Consider the following 8,621-nt stretch of genomic DNA (forward strand, 5'->3'; position numbering starts at 1 on the left):
GGCGGGAGTAAGGATGACGTAGTGGTTATCAACCGTGCCTTCCACCTCTGCGACCCGGGTTCAACTCTCGGCCCCGAGATCGTATGTGGGCAGAGTTTCAGTCGATCTCAACCTGACTCCGAGGGTTTTTCTCCGGGTACTCCGGTTTTCCTCCCTCAGCAAAATCGACTCCCGGCCTATTCCATCAGGCTGTGGTGCTGTGCTCCGAGATCATGCATGGGTGGTGTTCAGGGGCCGAGCGGTTAGCCGGCAGCACAGCTCCTGCGGTCCGATCGCTTTGAGCCGCACCCTTAGCAATTCAGTCTCCGACTACGAGTAAGGGTGTTCAGCAGGTCACGCAGGTCACGTATTATTAGACTTCGACGGAAATATCAGACTGAAATACAACTTCGCGCTGTCACATGTCTTTCGCGATTATTTCATTTCATTCACGTTGCACAATGTGGGCGAATTCGAAGTATCCTAAAAATAAATTGGTACGAGCACTTTCAGAGTAAAAATATCGAGTGGATGGTTTGTATTTGTACACTCAAGTTGTCTATTTAACGACACCAAGTTTGACCTTTCAAAAAAGGGCCGGGGTGGGGGTACTCTCTAATATGCGCTATATAGGTATGTACCACCCGATAGGGTAGGGTCAGTTTTGATGTGCTCAGTCCTTAAATAGGGTATCCCTTTTGGTGTTTTTTTTGTTGTTGTGATCCTTAGATGATATTCCTTAGACAGGGTCACTAAATTGCAGTATCCACCCTAACGCACAAAACGAAAAGATATGGTTTTTGAAAAAGGTACTACGGGGCCTGAATACATGTTTTCAAGTTTAACACAGCGATTTTAAAGGGACGTTTTTAGTTTGTACTGCCGTACGTGCGCTCCTCGCTCCCTTAAGGACGCTCGAAAGGGTTTTTAGCTGCGCGCGCAAGCGTAAACTACACACGCCATAACTAAGTAGCGCGCGAAACACACCGGAAGTGAAAATACGGCGTAAAATGGCACGAACCGGAAAGAAAACCTGCTGAAAAAATTTGTCTTTATCTCGAAATTTTGCGCGGTGACCCATCTTGATTTTTTGCATGCACGTATCATTCAGGATGGCATTTCAAATAAAAACGTTTTGGAGAAAGTTATCTAGTACAATTTTCTGTAAACTATAAAACGCCATATTTGGATGTATCTTCTACTAGAAGATACAACAAATACTTCGCGACTCCGCCCAATACGGAATATATTTTCTCCCAACTAGCCGTCAATATAATGTGGTATTGCCGTCTCCAAATCGCAATTTGTTTTGTATCGCGATCCATTACTTATAAGGATAAATAAAACTGTAAACTAATCAACCCGCGCCTGATCGACATTTCAATTCTTTCTACCTGCGAAACGTATTTGTTTGCGTACGTCAGCAACCCAATTCAGTGCAACGACGTCAATTTCAACATTAGAACCAATCACAGGCCGCGAAAGTGAGACCGCAATACCACGAAATATTGACAGCTCGCGCATAGGCAAAAATATAAGAAGATCGCGATACTCTCTAAAAAGTTAAAGAATTTTTGGGGAGATTTCTAACAAAGAAATATAAACGGTAGGTCACCGACTTTGTTTTTCAGATAATTTTCAAAAACTGAAATATAGAAGGCCTTTCTGTGGACCTGGTATGTTGCCAGGGTAACCGATATGACGTCATAAGTGCCCTTAAAGTATTACCCAACAATAGAGTTGCAAAGATATTGATAGTTTGCCTACGCTATGGATTATTTTTCTTTGGTATCTTTCATCGTTTCACAAACACTATATCAACGAAAAACCCGTTCAAGCCTCCTTAATTAAATATGGTGCCATTTTTTGGTTTTGGGCCTTAAAAAAGGGTATCAAATCTCGATTTTCTACCCTTAAATAGGTCAGGTTTTGAAAACCTTGGCGACTCACACCTGTCCTAAATTGTCGAGATAGAAAAGCATTTAATGAGAACTCACTGTGCTTTATAGTTTCAGCATCGTCACAGCAAGGGAAGATAGTTTATTCAGTGGAGGGTGATCCAATATTCACATTTCAAGTCCTCAAAATGAACTCAAAGAGGACGCTTATCATTCCGCGCAACAAACCGGCAATAGTCATCCGTAAAACGGTGAAATTCTACGAGCCAGGACCCAATGAAACTGCCATCATGTCGTGCTTGATCATATTTCTATGTTCCCTAGGAGGTTATCTTTATTGGTGGGTATACTTTGACAGTTTCTTTCAGTAAAACGCGAGTAGAACCACGCTCACGTTCATAACAGGGAACAAAAGCAACGTGGAAGCAGTGTGGCCGAGTGGTTAGGGCCTGTGCCTTGAGATTCAGAGATCCTGGGTTCAAGACCGCGTTCTGACCACCCATTGAATTTGTTTCAGGTAGTCCCTGGTTCAACTTCCTGGCGCACTTGTAATATAGCCATCTGGTTTGCCTCTTGCCAGTTGGGATATTTATGTAACCTAAATGCTCGGAGATATTAGCTTCTAGCTACTCTGAAATCCGACGGTAAACAAAGCTGTATTTGTTGTATTATTATAATAGAGACTTTACGATCTACGACGGCGACGTCGACGAAAACGTCACCTCAAAACATAACTTTGCACTATCGTAAGTTTCTCGCGGTTAGGCCATCTCGTTCGCGTAGTACAATGCGGGCGAAGTGTTCTAAAAATAAATTGGCACAAGCAGTTTCAGAGTAAAAATAGTGAATTATACATTGACATTTGTGCGCTCGCGTTGTCCTCATAACCTGAGAACTGGTGATTTCACGTCGTTGGTGTGCAGAGTACCGCACGAATATTTGCTAAAATGCGTGCCGCACGTGTATTACAATTGCTTTTCCTCTTTTAGAGTGATTTTCAATTGAGTGTCGAAAGTAATTAGATAATTACTTTGGTTTATGATTACTTCACTCAGTGATTGGTTCTAAGTTCTCGCGCCACTTTTTCAACCAATCGTGGCTCGCTCGTGCACATTTTCCCGCGGTTTGTGTCGGCTACGTTTAATTACTTCGAGTTTTGATTGGTGTACTGGATTGTGTCCGTCTTTTTTGATTGGCCAAAGTAATTACTTTGGTTTTGGTTTTACGACACTCATTTGAAAACCGCTCTATCCAGTCATATTGTTGTTTCGGGGCGTTCTCATTGACGACCTCGTCGTAGATCGTGAAGTCCCTAATGGCGAAGGGAACGAAAACGTCACAAATTTGCGTCTTAGACCAGGTTTACACTAGAGGAGATTTTTCCGGATTCGTGAATGCTTCCGGATTCGTCAATTTTAGAATATTCGGACGGATTCGTAGGCGTTTACACTGAAAGAATATTCAGATTCCTAACCGTTTATACACAACGACAACTCCGGAAACATTCGTGATGGAAAGGTTACAAAGCTCAGTGTTATTTCGTCGTTCGATAAAGTGAAAATGCCGCCAAAAAAGAAGGCTAGGGTCGATGCAGACGCCATTGAGGCAAATTTGAGTTGGACAGATATTTGACGAAGTTGTTAAACTTCCTTACGATAATAATTGCGTTTCCTCAGAAATATTACGGTACACATAATAAAATTTATCGCCTGAACCTGCAACAAAAGACCGGAGCAATGTTAGCACGAGATCCTCCGTTTTGGTTTTACCGCAAGCTCAAAAGATCGCCGGCAGAAAGTTATCCGGGTTTAAGAGACGATTCCAGAGAAAATTGTTTACACCACAAAACTCTCCGGATTCAAAAGTTTTCGGATTCAAAGTTCCCACTTTAAATTCCGGATTCAAAATCTCGGGAGACATGACCAAACCGGGGATTTTTTATTTCGGATTAGTCCTCGTGTGAGTAAACAGCAAAACCAATCCGATACTAAAACGTTCCGGATTCGTCACGAATCCGGGACAATTTCCTCTAGTGTAAACCTAGTCTTAAAGGCGCCGGAAAATTGCGGAAACATTGATGCGGAAGCAAATGTTTCCCCGTTTGCAGCCGCAGGAAACACTTGTTAAGGAAGCCAAAGTGTTTCTGAATTTGTTCAGAAACATTTTGCTTCCTCGACAAAGGTGACTACGGTGACGAAAACGTCACTTCAAACAAATAGTTTGAGCTGTCCAAAGTGTTTCACGATGTTTTCATCTTGTATATCTTGTAAAATATGGGCGAAGTATGGTATAACCAGATTGGTACGTACGGATTTGAAGCAAAGAGAGAGAAGGAAAGATTCACCGTTGTTTGTCCACGCTGTCGTCAAAACCTGAAATTTGGTCACTTTACGTTGTTGTTTTGACGAGTACGGGAGAGAAATGTACAGCAATGTGTGCCGCACGTGAAGCACGATCATTTCTTCCTCTTTTAACCAATAACATTGCTGCTTTTTTGCGTTGCCTTTGCCGTATCCTCGCACTATGTGGGCCAAAACAATAGCCTTGCACGCCCTGCACGTCACAGTGCGTTTTTCACTTTTGTTCATTTCGTTGCCGTCGTCTGCAAAAAACATGGTGAAATAGCCAAATTTGAGGGTTTATAAAGGACGTCAGCGCTTCAAGATAAATTTTCATTTTTCCCCTAAATTAAGTGTCCGTTTCAGGGAACTACGACTACCACACATTAATTTTGCCATATTAAAGAGGTTGTGAGATGACGTTCTCGTTGCTTAAGTTCCTAATGTCACTGCAGTTTTGCGTGGTACATGTGCGAGAAGGCCAGCCCCCAGTTGTTCGAAGGGTGGATAGCGCTATCCACTCAGGATAAATCACTATCCACTGGGTAACGCAATTGGTTTTGCTAGTGTTTATCCGCTGGATAGTGATTTATCTGGTGGATAGCACTATCTATATACCTTTTGAACAACCCAGGCCAGGCCACGTTTTGATATAAAATTCACTTGATGATACGCGTGTTTCAATCTTAATGAGGCCCTCCCTAGAGTTTTGGGGCCGCGCACAAGCTAGGCACTGGTATAACGCGTAAAGTCTGAATCGCGTGTGTTTTTCTGAATTTTTTTGACGTCTGCGGGACCAAATTTACTGCTAATTTTCTCGCGTTCCCTTCGGTAATTTTTTTTAAATTTGGCTTAGTTCTAACCACGTACAGTTCCTATCAAATACCTTATATTTTTAAAAATCTGTCAGAGCTAATCGAATATATTTCGAAAAATGACAAATAGACCTTTTCACGGCTCCTGACGCCATATTGGTTGGGGGGCAAACACGGCTTAAATTACAGTGAATGTATGGAATTTTGCCGACTTTGAACCATTATAAATCCTATAACGTCGGATGATTGTGGATAGCAAGAATACCTCTCAAGAAGCACTTCTATTGAGATTATTTTCGTGAAGTATGGCGATCAGAATCAAGCTGTAACGACCGTAAACGAAATTTGTAAATTTCATATAAACCCTCGTAAACAAAATTATGCAAATTCCCGCGAAATTTGAAGCGACATGAGGAGATTCCTAATATACAATTTTCAGACGTTGTACGTTGTGCAATGATCTAATTTTCCGTTAAGTGAATGGCATTAATAAAACGACTAAAAATATTTTTAAATTTTTGAAATCTACCTCTTTGCAGCGGAGTTATAGAGGTTTGAATTCGGCCAAAACGCCATACATTCACCGTAATTTAAGCTGCGTTTACCCCCCAACCAAGATGGCGTCAGAAACCGTGAAGACGTCTATCACGGAATATTGGCAAAACCGCTAGAGTTTTTCTCTATCCTTTTCTGGGCCCAATTCATTGGCAGGGCTAACGCTCACATGGTTTACATGGGTAGAATATAGCACCTCACATTACCCTCTACTAGTTAGTTCTGTTGAAATATAACTGCTACACGGCCAAAGTTTGCAAAAACTTAACCCTTTCTTGAATTGGTCAGGTCAGAGTTTCTCTCTGTCCTTGTGTAGGCCCAATTCCATTAGTAGGTCTAACGCTCACATGGTTTACATGGATAGAATATAGCACTTCATACTATCCTCTAATGGTTAATTCTGCTGAAATATAACTGCTATATGGCCAACGTTTGCAAAAACGTAACCCTTCCTTGTACTAGTTATTTGAGTCTCTCTTATTTTAGGGTCCAAAGGAGAAAACGAGCTAAGGAGAAGGAAAGTTCGGAAGAGAAAAGCGACCAACCAGTGGAAAACACTGGGATTCACAACAGCTCCCAAGTAACGCTAGGGTCTCAAACCTTAATAGATGTGAAGTCCATTGGAAACTCTGGATCGTCTTTGAATAATAGAGGACAATCAGATACTTCAAGAAACCATGCCAGCTTGTAACGCTTCCGAACAGCGAGCGACTGTGTCAAACTGGGGCCAGAGTTCAGATTCATATTGCTGCCTGCATATTTTTTACCTCTTTCGAACTTTGAAAGCAAATTTCTTTTTCAGCCGTTCATACTGCTTGACGCTCAATACGAGACATTTCTACCCTGCAAAAAACAACTTATTGTGTGATATTCAACGAAACGCATGTTTTTAATTCAGGAATCCACGATTTGGGACGTTTTCCAATTCTTTACTTCGTTGGTACGTGATTGGTACTGAGCTGTTTTTATTCAAAGTTGACGCTATCGTGGATGTTTGGTTTCAGTGTGCGCGTTTGTGTTAGATATTATTGTCCAACTATGTCTATCTTTTCAATAAATTTGACAAATTTGAAGTTCTATAACATTAAATTATTAAAAGGGAGTACATTTAGTAACTTCTTCCAAAATAACTTCAATCTCTCTTCTGATACACATGCATTTCTCATTAAACTCACTATGAGTACCGGCTTTTCGGGGGATTAGGTTATTGATCTAAATGTCTCGTTCAAGCAGAGGGAACGAATTACAGCAATTTAGTGATGAAGAGTTATGGATACTTTAAGAGTAGAGCGGGGATGGAGATGGTGCTACATGGTCTCACGCTGGGGCAGTGCGAAGAAAAATGGATGCACTGTAGCAGTTCTTGGACGTTTGGCTGTTCCCATAATTAATTTTACCCAGATTGGCTGATATAGTAGAACGACCACTAAGAACAAGAATTCGACGTTCAATGTTGCCTTTCTCAACCTTATGTAAAAGCGGTCGTCGTGATACTATTTGGCGTAAAAGCAAGCTATGGGCTTCTCATTCATACAATGTGTCGAAAGGAACAATTGATATGAAACAACAATGTGGAGTAAGTTAAGGTGGCTCAAACCAGTTTCGACACTTTAAAGAAACGTTCTTATTATAAGGATTGACACTACAACACTTTATCACTTAACAGCAATGTTATGGTACCATATCAAACACCAATTATTTCTGAAAAAGACTTGGTCATTCTTGTGACGTAACAAGTTATCGTGGCAACAGGAAAGCCCTATAAAACCACCCCAGATTATGGCTTTAGCTGCTCATATCTTAAAAACGAACTCGATGACCCCTTTTTATATTTCTGAAATGTAATCAACATGCCAGAATGAAACTTTCTGCAAAGTTAAAAAAAGAATCTGTGGAGCGGATTCAGAGCCACCTTAAATAATTGAAAATTTCAGGTAGCTCCGAATCCGCTCCACAGAATTTCTTTAAACTTTGCAAAGGGTTTTATCTTGGCTGTGGCCTGCTGATCACTTTTGTGCAATGAAAAATTGGGGTCACTAAGTTTTTCAGCTATGAGCAAGTAAAGCCAAAATATAGCGTGTTTTTGAAAGGCTTTCCTGTTTCCATGGTAACTTATTACGTGACGAAAATGACTGCATCGTGTTCAGCAATAATTGATGCTTTGGATGGTACCATAACATTGCTGTTACGTGATTAAGTGTTGTAGTGTCAATCCTTCTAATAGAGGTTTTGCACGGCAGCCATGTTGCATGGCAGGAGCAATAGATTCTTTACGTATGGGAACAAATGTGCTTTGTAATGCAAAACATTTTCATTGTTCCTGCCATGCAACATGGCTGCCGTGCAAAACCTCTATAATTAACAAGTTCTCTTGAAAGTGTTGAAACTGGTTTGAGCCACCTTAAGTTCTTTACAATACACCAGTCCAAACAGGCATAGGCACACGGGTCGGGGGGTGGGGGAAGGGGGGTACTGCAGTCCCCCCAAAATTTTGGGCAACTCGGAATTTTTTGGGCAACAAGAGAAATTTGAGCAAAGCCAGTTTTTACCGAATTTTTCATGTTCTTTTTTTCGAAGGGATAGATGTTTTTTTTTTTAAAAATTAACCTGAGGTCGGCGTGGTAAAGCCATTTAAATTTACACGAATCAGTGATTGCCTAGCACGTGATGAGTTTCTGGTTGAAGCGGATCATATGTTGATATACATATTTGGATTTCTATTTTTGTCCTTGGGCACTATATTGCACTGCACTGCATTGCAGTCGTGAATGAATCAATTTCGGCATAACTTTCTAGAATCATATCATAGATTATTGACTGGAGACACTAAGAAGATCTGAGTCACGTGCTAGGCAACCACTGTCTTGTGTGAATTTAACTGGCTTTAACACGGTCGTTACGTGCGTACAGTGACCTAAAGTGAATTTCGTAAAAATTTACGCGACAGTGGAAACAAATACTCGTCTTACGTGTGGTTTTTCTTTAGAACTCGCTTTGTGCGATATTAGACATGTCGAATCCAGCGACACAAAAAC

Source organism: Montipora foliosa, chromosome 7, assembly GCF_036669935.1.
Source record: "Montipora foliosa isolate CH-2021 chromosome 7, ASM3666993v2, whole genome shotgun sequence".
Taxonomy (NCBI): domain Eukaryota; kingdom Metazoa; phylum Cnidaria; class Anthozoa; order Scleractinia; family Acroporidae; genus Montipora; species Montipora foliosa.